The sequence below is a fragment of the Pinus tabuliformis genome, chromosome 6, assembly GCF_031772625.1.
Source record: "Pinus tabuliformis cultivar Carrire ecotype Pingquan chromosome 6, CPIR1, whole genome shotgun sequence".
Classification (NCBI taxonomy): domain Eukaryota; kingdom Viridiplantae; phylum Streptophyta; class Pinopsida; order Pinales; family Pinaceae; genus Pinus; species Pinus tabuliformis.
In genome coordinates this window covers 560,225,343-560,238,932 of record NC_142292.1, presented here as the reverse complement: position 1 = coordinate 560,238,932, position 13,590 = coordinate 560,225,343, and the positions used below count along the sequence as shown (strand labels likewise).

The 13,590-nt window shown below is 38.2% G+C and overlaps 1 pseudogene; it reads left to right on the top strand.

The window, feature by feature from the left end:
• The first annotated feature begins 2,594 nt into the window (after positions 1-2,594).
• Positions 2,595-13,590, top strand: part of LOC149259743 (la-related protein 1A pseudogene) — a 62,273-nt pseudogene continuing 51,277 nt past the window's right edge.

The following is a 13,590-nucleotide window of genomic DNA, read 5'->3' as shown; positions in this document are numbered from 1 at the left end:
TCTTCCTACAGTCTACATTTTATACAGTCTTTCAGCCTTAGCCCAATTCTACTAATTATAGTATTTCCTTATTCAAGCCTTTCGGTCGAACGGACTAACAACCAATATTACAAAACTGGCTAATAGTTATAATGGAACGTGAACTTCGCTGGCCATAGACCATCCTTGGCATGTATCCCTGACTATACACTACTGATATCCAACCTCAGTTAGTCCGCAACTGTACTAGGAGTCGTGGATCAAAATGTCTGCGTGGAAAGATTCGAACTGTTACGGAGATCTCAGAGCAATGTCATTGGTGGTGTAGGAATCTTCCTGCACTGATCATGCTAACTCATAATTAACACTTAGTTCTTCAATTACCTTTAGTAAATCAAACATAAGTCACAAGAGATACTAACAGGCATGAAATCTATGTAAAATAATTAATAAAGCACTTAATAAATCTTAATTATGAAATACGAAGCATGTGTAGGAATAGATGATTATCTTGGATTAGTGCAAGAATTAGAGGGTTAAGTAGAGATAAAACAGAGGTTAAAGTTTATGGAAATGGGGTAAAAATAGAGCAATTTGGGACACCAACATCCTCCCATACCTAAGCTGTTGTGTGTCCTCACACAAAATTTTACCTTCTGCAAAAAAAATCTTCAAAAATGGGTGGCCAACTCTCAATCCTGCACTTCATTACTTATTCCTTGTTTGACTACCTTTGGCTTTTTACCTCGGGCTCTTTTCAGCTGATTAGTCACTTTCTTGAGGTGTTTGTAGCATTTGGAAGCTCGATACTTCCATACTTTTACTTGTTGTTTTTTCTTCTTGACCTTTGCAAGCAGCTCTACCTCGCTTTGCTTTTGCCAATTTTGCTCCTTCATGACCTAGTTCAGAGCCTCCAGGTCATGAACTTGTTGCTCCAATTCTACTATTCAGTTATTGAGGTAGAGAGTAGAGGGTTCCATGCTCAGATCTTCTGGTGTAAATACCTTCTCTGCAACGGACTCAAAACAAGTCCTGTCATTGTCAAGATCAAGGTCATCCAGCGTTTGCATTATGACACCACCAAAGGTTTTTGTGCCCGGGATTTCCTTATCACCGAGGGTATTGGGGCCCTCCACCGCCTTCGTGCCAAGGGTTTCAATACCTTGCACACTCCAATTCACAGGGTTTTAACGCCCTGTTCTTCCAATTCTTCAGGGGATTCAGTACCCTGTTCATTTAAACTAGCAGGGGTTTCAGTACCTTGTTCCTCAAAAATAGTAGGGGCTTCAGTACCCTGTTCCTCAAGGACATTGAGGGTTTTGATGTCCTGTTCATCAAAATTATCGAGGGTCTCCATGTGTTGTGCCTCATCATCCTCGTGACCCTCTACTTGAACTTCACCTACACTCAGTGTCATCTTCCTCTTTCTTAATTTGCGAACAAAGGTAGACAACAATATGTCGTCTTCCATGTTCTCCTTTTTTACCACAGTATGGGCCACTACATCTGCAAGAACTGAAAGGTTATGATCTTTAGGTGAAACTTGGGGTGATTCGTCAATCACAATCGGAGAGCTTGACTGATTCGTCCCTGGAGAGACAGTCTTCTTCCTCGTCGAGGTTCTGATTTTTCTTTTCTTTGCCAAGGGTGGAGTGTTTTCAAAAATTCTCTTTTCTGCTTGCACTGGAGTTCTTTACCCTTTTTCTTAGCAAGGGATGATGTCTCTACCTTCCTTTTCTTGCTTGTACTCTTGTTAGTAGACTTCCCTGCACCTCTTGCTTGAAACTCCTTCAGGAATGCCTCCTAGGTCACTCCCTTTTCTTTCAGCACTCTTTTGACGAGGATTGTGATAAGCCCATGATGATATAGTTTATTCACTACTTGGCTTGTGTTCCCACTCTGCACACCCTTCACCATTTTCTTGAGACCTCTGAGCATGTAGTAAGAGTTTTCCTGACTCAAAGTGCAACAACAACGGAAGGTGATACACGAATGCTAATGCATAATGTCCCTTGCAGGTCACAAATTTCTACAATATGAATAGGAGGTATCATCATTTCTCAATCATGGCACTCTACGGAAGTCCCTTCTTTCAACCAACCTTAAGCTTTTTGTCAACCATAAACTGATGTCATCATTTCTTCTTGAGCCGCTCCTTTTTGAACAACTGCTCCCCTATAATTGGCAAGCCTATAGCTTGCACAATGGACTCCTCCGTGACTTCGAATTCTAATGAGCTGACCTTGACTTGACCTCCTTCAAACGTCTTCGCGAACTCTAGTACCATAGCCATGTCAAAACCGTCAAACTTCTGTAAAAATGGAAGGAACCTAGATTCTTGCAATAGTGCAAGATTGTTCCGGTATTTTGTGGTCTGCTCAATCTCCTTCAAGGATGATGGCTCATTCCTTATGGGTGCCATGTTTGAATTACACTTCACAATTCTCGGTCACAACCTCAAAAGGATTTCGGTGAGTGATACCAACAATTGCTAAGAGCTTTATGCCGGAGGTTCATCCATCCTCTGTCTTTTTAGTCCCACCCAACCAATCATGATGAAAACAGCTCCTTGGATTAGATGCAGATATGTATCAGCCTGCTACGAGTGAGCAATAATGATTGGATGTGGCAGAGGCTTATGCGGTGGTGGTGTAATGGTCATAATGATTGGGTTACGAGGTAAGATAATAATGAAGTAATGCGAGATTGTTTCAAGGGAGGTGAATATAGGTTATCGGACAAACAATACTATCCCACGGTCTACCTCATAATTTAATCAAGACATATTTCATTATGCATTAAAAAAATTAGATTTCAGAACCCAATATATCTTGCACTTTAAAAAATTTCCTAAGTCAGTGAATGATAAAACAGAGTATTAATTAACAAATATATAATGCGATGATCTATCTATACTAATGTGCAAGGTAATAAAGTTCCATAAACATCCTTAATAAGACGCTCCTGGACTGTGTGAAATTTATTTTACACTTGCTTCCACAGTCAGCCGCGTTCCTACAATGATCCTTCTTGCACTGCACATCTTGCACCAGGGATTTTACCAAAACAAAAATTCTGATAGAACACAATTCTGTAGCTGGAATTTAAAAAAAAAAATCCTCAATATACAATCAACTTTTATTCGCCATCCTTTGGTGTTTCATGAGCATGCCTTCTGGATTGACTACATCAAATTCTGCAATCAATTTATGAGGGAATAAAGAAGTGGGAAAAGGGTAATTTTCAGAATGGGAAGGAACATTATAGCAGGGATTCTAGGAATAATATCACCAATGGGGATAAACGAAATGGATGTGGAAAACATTCAGGGGAAAATAGGGATTTTATGAAATCAGGTACGGTAGTTTCTTTATAAGAAATAAAAAGGTAATTCATTGGGGATTTTAGAGAAGAAAATAGTGGGAATTTTCGAAATGGGAAATAGAAGAAAGGAAGAGTTTTTTTTTTTTTTTTTGCCTTGAAAATCGGCCTGCACTTGTGCCAGAAACAGTAATTGCAGCGGGAATTAAGTGTTTACTTGGATAAAAATTTCCATGCTCGTTACCCCAAACTTGGGTAAGGGCTCGGTTTCTCGGACCTGCTTCTTCTTGGTGGCAGCGAGCATATATAAAAATCAAGTAAAATTCACTTTTTATTAAAATTCCGATCTTCCTGCCATCATGCTGGTTTTCAGGTTGATCCTTCTGCAATCATGTCAGTTAACTGATTTTCATAAAAAAAAAAAATCTTTTATTTTATTTTTTACTTTTTTTTGTCATTGTTTTCTTTTTATTTTTCCTTTATTATTTTTTAATAAGGAAAATAAGGAATCAAATCTTCCACAAGTTGGTGTTACCACCTACCAACTCCTTTTCAAATTGCTGTTGGATTTGCTGCATAAAATATCCTTTGGTAAGGGGCTGAAAATATACCTTCAATCTATGCCCATTTACCAAGAACAAAGAATTTCGTCCATCAATAGTTTTAATTTCTACCGCTCCATTTTCAAACACTTTGACCACCTCATAGGGTCCCATCCAGCATGTGTGGAATTTCCCTTTAAAATATTTGAATCTAGAATCGTAAAGGAGTACCCAATCACCTGGTTGGAATTGCTTTTTCTGAATGGACTTGTCATGCCACTTCTTATGCAGTTGTTGAACTAAGATGTTTTCTTGAATAGTATCCTATCAGAATTCATCTAACTCATTCAATTATAGAAGACGTTACTGTTGTGCCTCCAAGATATCTAGCCCCAATTGGACTGCGGTCCTGAAAGTCTTAATCTGGAATTCTATTGGAAAGAGGACTTGTTTTCCGTACACCAGCTCATATGGTGTGTGTCCTGTGTTGTTTCTCCAAGTGGTTCGGTATGCCCACAATGCTTCCGGTAATTTGTCAGCCCAATCCTTTCTATGAATATTTACCGTCTTTGTGAGGATGGACTCAATCACCTTATTTGTGGACTCCACCTGACCATTTTCTTGTGGGCGATACGGTGTATATTTCCTATGCTGTATCTTGTACTTCTCCATCACACCCTATACCAGATTAGAAATGAATTGTGGTCCATTGTCAGAAACAATTTCTCTAGGCACACCAAATCTAGTAAAGATTTCCGTAAAAATAAAATCCACAACTCTTTCAGTAGCAAAAAAAACAGTTTTAGCTTCTACCCATTTTGTAACGAAATCTGTACAAACCAAAATATGTTTTTTATTTAATGATGTTGTATTTATTGGTCTTATGAAATCAATGGCCCATTTTTCAAAAGGATCAATCATAACCTGAGGACATAAAGGCATTTCATTGGTTTGATTAGGCTGGCCAACTCGCTAATAGTTATCACACCGCTTGACATATTGTTTGGCATCCTTAAACAAGGAAGGCCAAAAATAGCTAGCTCGTAAAACTTTGTATGCCGTCCGCTTATCGACAAAGTGACCCCTGCAAGGTTCATCATGGGCAAATTTTAAAATATCAAACACTTCTTCCTCTCTTACACATCTACGGATAATGAGATCTGCTCCAGTGTAAAAGAGGTCTCCTTGAATCCAGGAATATGCAACACTTTTCTATATGATATTCCGCTTTTCACGAGCGGATAAGTGAGGTGGTAATTTTCCAGTGACTAAATAGTTAGCTATGTTAGCAAACCATGGGGATTTTGTTGACACAGCAAAAATATGTTCGTCAAGAAAATCATCATCAATAGGAATTGCTTCACCAGGATTGTTTAATCTTGAAAGATAATCTGCTACTACATTCGATTTTCTTGGTCTATCAACAATGGTAATATTAAATTCATGTAACAATAATAACCACCTAGTCACCCTACCACTAGTTAATGGTTTATTCATCAAATATCTTATTACAGAATGGTCAGTATGTACAAAGACTTCATATCCTGTAATATAATGTCTGAATTTATTAATGGAAAAAATTACAGCTAAAAACTCTTTCTCAGTAACCGTATAATTTAGTTTAGTGGGTGACAAGTTTTTACTAATGAAATAAATAGAATAAGATTGTTTGTCTTCTTCTTGTCCTAAAGCTGTGCCAATAGTAGTATTTGAGGCATCAAAGGAAATATGAAATGGCAGGGACCAGTTTGGTCCTCTCAAAACTGGTGACTAGACTAGTTTTTCCTTCAATTTCTCAAAGGACTGTTGGCAAGTTGTGGACCAAAAAAACTCACTATCCTTAGCCAAAATTCAAAAATGGGGGGTAGTTATCCTTGAGAAATTCTTAATGAATCTCCTATAGTAGCCCACATGTCCTAGAAAACAACTCACTTCCCTTTGAGTTTTGGGTATAGGGGGACTCAAAATAATTTCTATTTTTGCAGGGTCAACTTGGATACCTTTGTCAGAAATAAGATGGAAAAGAACAACCCTCACCTTGCACATTAATCTGCATTTTTTGTCACTCAAGGCAAGATGAGCTTCTTGGCAGCGAAGAAGCACTTTTTCTAGATTCTTGAGGGCTTCCTAAAATGAATCACCAAACACAAAAAAGTCATCCATATAGATTTCTAAACACTCAAGGTCAGCAAAAATAGCCAAGACTACCCTTTGAAAAGTAGTTGGGGTATTACATAGCCCAAATGGAAGCACTCAATAAGCAAATGTACCCCATGTACATGTAAAAGTGGTTTTGTCTTGATCCTCACGTGCAATATGTATCTAGTTATATCCGCTAAAGCCGTATAGAAAAGAAAAGTACTTCTTACCAGCAAGGGTATCGAGTACCTGATCGATGAAAGGAAGGGGGAAGTAATCTTTGAGAGTGGCTTTGTTTAGTTCTCTGTAGTCAATACAAATGCGCCATATCCCATCTTTTTTCGGGACTAATACCAATGGAGAGACCCACTGGATGTCAGAAATAGGATAGATAAAATCAGCTTCTAATAGTTTTTGCAATTATTCCTTTACAACATCTCTTAGAGATGGGTTCATTCGCCTTTAGGGTTGTCAGATAGGTCAGGCTCCATCCTGAATATAGATATGGTGTGTACAAGTTTCAAGAGGGATGCCTTTCATATCTTCATAACCCCATGCAAAGGCATCAAGATGGTTTCGCAACAAATTCACAAGCTGCTCTTGTTGGGAAGGATCCAAGTCTGAAGTGATGTGCAAGGATTTACCTGGACTAATCTCAACAAGAGTGGTATCCGGCTCAAGAGCACACAGAGGTGTCGCTAGATATGGTGGCGAGGGAGGTAGAGAATCATATCTTTCTTAAAAATATAGACTAAAAATCTTACTCAATGACTCAAAATTAGGCATGGTGTCTAGACTATTCGGGAAGTTTTAAATCTCACCCTCCTGTGAGAACTCAACATTCTAATGTATAAAGGAAAAAGGTTGAGTCTCCTCATCGCTACTGTAGTCTAACCATAAAGTGTCTCGGATCTCCTGAATGGATCTAGCGGGTGGATACAAGGTGACCTTCTTCCTGGAATCTCCATGGGAAATGTACATGTCACCAAAATGACATCCAATATAAGCATCAGCCATGGCAAGCCATGGTCATCCCAAGATCAAGGGATGTCCTCCCATAGGATTCTTTGGTTGAAGCACAATGAAATCTGCGTGATATTCCCAAGAGTCTAGGGAAATGACCACATCATCCAACACCCCTTCCAGCTTGATTTTAGATCTATTGGCTAGTTCGAGCACAGTGGGAGTAGGACGAATATGGACCAATCCAAGTTGATCCATGGTTTTCTTGGTCATAATGTTAAAGTCTGCCCCCAGGTCTATAAGTACATTGGAGATGAGGACATCACCTATCTGGATAGAGACAATAGGGTTTCCAGGGTCGGTATATTTCTCCATGTTCATACACCCTGTCATTAACTCTGCTGCTCTATCAAAAAATTGAATGGTTTGAGGTTCTAATCTTCTCCTTCCTGGCTTCTTGAGATAGGGTTCCCTAATGATTATTGTGCAGATGGGGATCTCTTTAATAGCTTGGAGCAAAGGTACCCTTATGAAAAGGTTCCTAAGCTCAGAAACTAGGCTAGACTCAAGAATGGGGTCTTTCTTCTCCACATCTAACCTCTCTGGATAGGGAGGCCGGTTGGAAGAAGATGACAAGGGCTCAGAAGGTATGGGGATAGGTTGAATGGTGTCATATTTTTTAGAATGGTAAGGAGTTTCCTCCTCTCCTTTCTCATTGATAATCACCATAGGTTGCTTTTGATTTTCTGAAGTTATTATCTTCCCTGATTTCAATTGGAGGCCATTGATTCCGATTGGCATAGATTGATATCTTGATGAAAAAAGTGGGTTCATATAATGGATCATTTGTTTCACTTTGTTATTGGGGTTGAGTAAAGGTTTAGCAGGCAGTTAAGAAGGTCGAAACGATGGAGGTAAAGGTAATGGTGGCAATGGCTGACTCAATTGAGGTAATGATGGTTGTGGCATTAGGTAAGGTGCATATGTAGGAGGGTATCACTGCATAGGTGCAGGATAGGAATGATGTGAATGGTGTGAATGGTTTGGCCCTCTCCATCCTTGTTGCCAAGATTGGGAGGGTTGTCCATACTGATATTGGTTCTCCTGCTACCAATGTTGAGAGTGACTAGTGTTAGGATAGGAATATGAATGTGCATTATAACCAAAAAAATGTGGTGGAGGTTTAGGAGCCATACCTGCACTTACCTGAGGCCAGTTTCTTCATGCTCCCATAGCATGCAATGATTCAGCTTCAGGTTGTCCTCCCTCAAGTACAGCTTTCAGCGCAGGTATGGAGGGACATTTTTCTGTGGCATGTTTCTCTGCACAAATTGCACATTTATTAGTTTCTTTAATATTGAGAGGACATTCTCTTAAAAGATGCTTTCTTCTACATTTTGGAAAAAAAATAGACAATGACTCTTGTTCCTCTACAAGTTTTTGCTGAAACTTCAAAGAGTTTATTTCTTTACTAACAATATTCATTATTTCAATTTTCATATTGTCAATTTTTTTTTCTAATCCAATAATCATAGCATCAGTAGATTCGGTTTTCTTGTTTCTATTCCGAATTCCTTTACCGAATCTATATTGGTGCCTTTAGAATTTCCTGCACAAGTCACAGATTTGATCAAAATATTTCTGAACAATATCCCCTTGTCCTAATAGATTTAAATTATTCCTAGCATCATCAGTAAGCCCACGTAATAACAAGGATCTAATGGTACTTGGATCAAATTTGTGCTTTGACCTTTGAAGGATATACAGGAATCTCTCCAAGTAGTCCTCTAGAGTCTCATCATCATTTTGCACAATAGTAAAGATTTCATCTTGAATATCTCTAGTTTTACAATATTCCTGATATTTTGACAAGAACACTCTCTTCATTTGCTCCCAAGAAGATATAGTGTTTCCTCCTAGTCCCATGAACTAGCGAAGTGTTGCATCCTTGAGAGTTGTAGGAAACAACTTTAACTTCTAGGCATCAGATGAATAATCATAACTTCTACACAAAATATCAAACTCAAATAAGAAAGAGTCTGGGTCTTCATGTACCTTACCATAGAAATGAGGAAGAGCTGATGGTGAAATATTTTTCATTTGTACTTGTGTATCGGTATCCACAATTGCGAATCCAAAAAAGGATTGTTCCTCATTTACATGATTTTCACTAGTTCCTTCTGCATGGTCTTCCTAATCTTCCATTGTTGTTTTTCCACACAAACCACTCTCAACAGGCTGAGAAGGCTGACTATGGGTTCTAATAGCCTCCTTATTCCCCTTTGTGGGCTGTGTCACACCTGGACTACTGCTAGCAGAGCCCAAATGGACTGTTCCTACATGATGACTCTGAGTTTGTTTAGAATTTCTGCCTACAAAAGAAGGCCCAATATGAGATTTGGTTTTAGATTTATCAGTGTTTATTTGGCCCCTAGTGGGCTTTGGACCCCTACCACTTTTAGGCATTCATTTCAAAAAGTGGCAAAACGAAATTCAAATAAAAGCTACAATTTCAAAAATAACTCAGCACCTATAAATTCCTCCAAACAATAGAAGCACACTGCAGGGAAAAAATAATAGCAGACCTACCCCTATTGCAAAAAATGGAAAATTCTCACCAATTCAAATCACCTCCCCATCGACAACGCCAAAATGTTGAGTGCATGAATTGAACTTAAGCAAACTCCTCAACACTTAATTGTCAACCTGAGGGTTTCGTAAACTTAGAGACAAAGCACAGGCAATTCCAGAAGTGGTATGAACTTTTCCTATTCTTAATCCTACTTCTTAAATTAAATGTTGCAGAATCATACAAAAAACAATTCTAAAAGCAATCAACACCAAAGTGACTCTAGTGTGGGAATGTAAAAGAATAATTTGCAAGGAAATCAAGTAAAGGAACTTTCACACAACTAGAAGCAATCTTAAATGTTAAAATGAAATACTATGTTTATCTCTAGTATAGATGTCTCACAGCTTGACAAGTGGGCCCTTACAGAGATCTGTTTCCCAATTGATTTTCCTTCTACACAAACAACATGTTCATGTACTATTGAAATCTACTTGCACTAGTGCAAGTACAATACTTTTGTGCAAAAGTATATTTTACCTTCCTTACTGAAGATTTATGTTTTTATGGAGGTTCTCTAAGCCTTAGGTCTTAGAGCACTCTGTTCCTGTGACAAAAGACCAACTCTTGCACCAAGACAGAGCTTCCTTCACCAAAGTTTCCAATTTACTTTCGAAAGAATTAAAATACGTGTTGAAAAGAATTTCAATTGCAAACTAAATTCTGAGATAAATTATCTATGGAAAAGAAATGCTTCAATTAACTAAACCTTGTAATGAAAGTCAACTTCATAAAGCGAAAACAATTTGGAATAATCAAAGAAGCAGTCAAAGTAATTTGCATGCATCATCTAACCTCGGAAACCCTCTTGTAATGTTTATGTTCTTTTTCTTAAGTCATAAAATACAAGTGTAAAGTGTTTGTAATAACGTCCTTTCTTAATTCATATAAACATCCTCAGATCCTTCAGAAGTATACTCTTAATGTTAAGAATGATTACTGGATTTAACAATACTTTTGCTTGCAGGAATAACTGAAATGATAAGAAGAAATGTAACATTTGTTGTGAAGTAAATGAATAAACCGAAGTGCAGGAAACTACATGCACTGGTACAGGAAGAATCTTCCTGCATGACCTGAGCGGAAGCAAACCAAGACAAGAATTGCAGGAAAGGAATTACAGGAAAGAAATAAGCTCAATCAACTTCCAAACTATGGATCCATTCACACTTAACTACGAAATAAATTTAGCTCAAAACTTCTAAAATAAATATAAGAACCATTCAAACCACACAACTGCAAATAAATGTTTACACAAACCTTTTAAATGGCGAAAGCACAAGGGTAAACGAGCTGGGTTGGCTGGGCCCTAGCCAACCAGCTCGTTTCCCATTTAGGAAATGAAACGAATCAACACTCAAGTACGCATAAAATGTAAGTTAGACACAACGTGTAGATAACATGGTGAGTTCCTTGTATTAACTTGATCAGCAAATATACATGATGGCGCAAATCCAGCCCAGAGCCGAGGGCAATACAAAATTACATAGTGAATGAAATTACAACTTAGATCGCTCTCTTGGTTCTTCCTACAGTCTACATTTTATACAGTCTTTTGACCTTAGCCCAATTATGCTAATTACAATATTTCCTTATTCAAGCCTTTCGGCCAAACAGGCTAACAACCAATATTACAAAACTAGCTAATAGTTATAATGGAAAGTGAACTTCGCTAGCCGTAGACCATCCTTAGCATGTATCCCTGACTATATGCCACCGATATCCAACCTCAGTTAGTCTGAAACTGAGCTAGGAGTCATGGATCAAAACGCTCGCGTGGAAGGATTCGAACTGTAAAGGAGATCTTGGAGCAACATCGTTGGTGGTGCAGGAATCTACCCGCACTGATCACGCTAACTCATAATTAACACTTAGTTCTTCAATTAATTTTAGGAAATTAAACATAAGTTACAAGAGATACTAACAGGCATGAAATCTATGTAAAATAATTAGTAAAGCACTTAATAAATATTAATTATGAAATACGAAGCACATGTAGGAATAGATGATTATCTTGGACTAGTGCAGCAATGAGAGGGTTAAGTAGAGATAAAACAGAGGTTAAAGTTTATGGAAATGGGGCAAAAATAGAACAATTTGGGACACCAACAAGAAGCTTTAAGGCAAAAATAAGAAGTTGCAAAGTAGATAATGACATAATCATTCAAGAACAGGAGAAACAAATGTAGTAATTCTTCAGAGTTTGTCAGAATTGCAAAGATAGGAATCGCTTCAAATTAGCCATGGGCAGGAGGATAGAATTAATAGGGCATATGGCAGTAGAACTCATGTTGGGTAGATGTTGGATGGGGATGAGACGATCAGAGATGGCAAGATCTTGGATACTCCATATAGGAGAGGCGATGGACACAGGTTATATTCTAGTTTTAGTTCTGACATGCACTATGATCATCATCGTTATCATCCTTACAGGAGGAGTGATAGGGGATATTTTCCAGATGAGTTCAAGAAAGCAAAGCCACCTACCTTTGATGGGGATTTAAAGAAGCTAGAGGATGCAGAAGCATGGCTACTTGGGATGAAGAAATTATTTGAGTTGCATGAGTACACAAAGAATATGAAGGCCATAATAGATATCTTCAGCCTCAAAGGGAAAGCAGACATCTGGTGGGAAGATGTGAAGTGAGTTAGAGACATCAGGATAGAAGAGTTGAGTTGGCATGAATTCAAGAGACTTTTCAGGAAGAAATACTTGTTATAGAGGTACTAAAACAATAAAACCAAGGATTTTTATGAGCTAAATATGGGATCAATGACATATGAGGAGTATACGACTAAGTTTCTGGAGCTATTGAAGTATGTACCATATCTTAAGGATGAGAAGGCCAAAGTTCATAGATTTTCCAGTGGATTTCCATTAACATTTAGAGATCGGATTAAGTATGATGAGACTCAATCACTTGAAGAATTCATTTGGAAATTGACGCATTGTAATGAGCAATCAAAGCGCAAGACAAAATATCAGTAAGGTTGGAAAGGGAAAGACAAAGCTAAAGGTAAATGGAAGTTGAAAATAAAAAGGTATCAGGATGTAGGTGAGAAAGAAAATGTTGCACCTTATCATAATTTCAACATAGTTAGACAAGGACATGGGTCACAGCCTGGAGGGCAGCAAAATAGAGGTGATGGTATGGGACCATTGCAGTGTTAGCAATGTGACAAGGAGCATCTCAAGAGAGATTGTTCACAGTATCAGGGTGGTAGGTCTCAGATATATAGTGCACAAGAGGTGCAGACAGTTGGGGATGTTGGGAAGAGAATTCCCCAAATATATGCAACATTGGATATTAGGTAGGCAGATCACCAAGTATTTATGATCAAGATGGATGGTTGATTTGTGATCAAGTTGTTTCTATTTTGATTGACCCTGGATCTAATTATAGTTATGTTAGCCTTGAATTGGTGGATAGGTGTGGTTTGAATAAAGAAGTGCATGCAGAGTCCTGGTTAGTGAAGTTGGATATAGGTACAAATAAGAGAGTGCATCATTGGGTAAGATTTTGTGCATTCGAGTTGAATGGGATGCCTACCTCAGCACATTTGATTGTGTTGTCGTTTGGATCATATAGTATTCTCTTAGGTATTGGACTAGTTGTATCTTTGTAGGACCAAAGTGGAATTTTACGACAAGGCCATTGAGTGCCTGGATGATAATGGAAAACAGAGAACCTTTCAGGGTAAGAAGAAGTAAACATTAGTTAGAATGGTGACAACTATGCAGGCCAAACGAAGTAGCAGAAAAGGGTATGTTTTGTTTGCAGTGCAGATTTCTAGTGAGAAAGGTAAGGAGGATGAGGATGCATAGATATTAAGCAGGTACCCAATCTTGCAGCAATTTCAAGATGTGTTTCCATTAGAGATTTTAGATTTTCCGCCTCACATAGAAAGTTTTTCCATTGAGTTGGTATTAGGGGAAGCACCAGCATCGAAGGCACCTTATAGGATGAGCACTCCAAAGTTAGTAGAGTTGAATTTATAGTTGAAATAAATTCTTGA